Raw genomic sequence first — 1,651 nt, 5'->3', positions numbered from 1 at the left:
GGGAAGCAATTTGATAACCACCCCAAATATCACAATGGAGTAAACTAAAAACATGAGTAGAAGAAATAGAACTAGAAGGAAAAGGTAATATAGTTTGTTTGGCTAAAGGACAAATGTCGCAAATACAATTCTTAGAAAAAGAAATATCAGGAATAGATTTAGACAAAAGCCGTAGACGCTGAAGAGAAAGGTGTCCGAGACGGCAATGCCAACAGTCGAAGGTGCTGGGCGGTGTGGGAGAAGCAAGATGTGCAAGTGGTAAATCCAGAATATAAAGTCCTCCATGTAGTCTACCCACTCCAATCGTTCTCTTCGATTGAAGGTCCTAAATATGACAATGATCAGGATGAAAAATTGCAAGGCAACGAAAAGTATGTGTGAGATGAGAAATAGAAAGTAAATTTAGATTAAAGGAAGGGATATAAAGAACATCATCTAGGCAAAGCCCATTAGGCAAAATAGCAGTTCCTGTAAAGGAGATATTTGCAGTCTGACCATTTGGTAAAGTGACAGGAGCAATGGTAGATTGTGGTGTTAGTGTGACAAAGGAGGACTTGGAGCAAGCCATGTGATGTGTAGCCCCTTATCTATAATCCAATATAAAGAACTCGAAGCAGAGAGACAAGAGATATTACCAGAAACATTGGCTGCTGGGTTAGATGAAGTAGTAGGAGCCATGATAGAGAGAAGGGCCATCAACCGCTGATACTGATTGGAGTGAAGGGCTCCCCATGAGCGTGGCCTTTAGTGGTAATATCCAAAGAAGCAGAAGCTTGCTAGCTGTGCTGATTGGAAGGAGACGATTTGTTCCTCCCTTACTGTCGATGCCCATTATTTTTATTGGAAAATCCATGGAGAAGAAAACATCGATCAATCGTATGATTGGTCCTCTTGCAATGATCACAATATAAGGTACATTTTTGTGAAATAGGAGGACGACTAACAGAAAGTGCAGCAGCATCAGTAGAAGAAGTAACCAAATGCGAATTGCGGTGCCGTTCCTCCTGAAGTAACAGGGAATATGCACGGCTAACAATGTGAAGAGGATCCATCAAGAGGATCTGACTACATATAGCATTGTAGCTTTCATTTGAGCTCATAAGAAATTGCATCACCATTTCTCGTTGTTGAATAGTTGTGAGTTCCTTCGACGAATCGCAGGTGCAAGATGGAATAGTATTATAGAAAGATAGTTCATCCATAATGCCTTTAGGCCAGTAAAATAAGTAGCAATAGGAGAAGTATCTTGTTGATGAGTAGCGATAGACCAAGAGAGTTGGAATATACGAGAAGCGTTTTGTTGGGAGAAACGGTCGTTGAGTTCACTCCATACCTTGCTGGCTTTCTCAGCATACATCACGCTATTGGCGATGTCATGATGCACCGAATTCAGGATCCAGGAGTATACCATTCGGTTGCATTGCTCCCACTGTGAGGCTTTAGCATCAGATGAATCAGGCTTCCTGATGGTTCCATCGACGAAACCAAATTTGTTTTTGGCCATGAGAGCCATGCGCATGGCCCAGCACCAAGTAGCATAGTTGTCTCCGGTGAGACTCTGAGTGACGAGAGAAATACCAAGATTGTCAGAAGGATAGAGAACATAAGCCGAATCAGAACTCGTGGTGACACCGCTAGAAACCGAGTTGGT

The sequence above is a fragment of the Phoenix dactylifera genome, chromosome 2 (genome assembly GCF_009389715.1).
Source record: "Phoenix dactylifera cultivar Barhee BC4 chromosome 2, palm_55x_up_171113_PBpolish2nd_filt_p, whole genome shotgun sequence".
NCBI classification, from domain to species: Eukaryota; Viridiplantae; Streptophyta; class Magnoliopsida; order Arecales; family Arecaceae; genus Phoenix; species Phoenix dactylifera.
The sequence above is the reverse complement of the archived record's forward strand: the minus strand, read 5'-3'. Positions refer to the sequence as shown.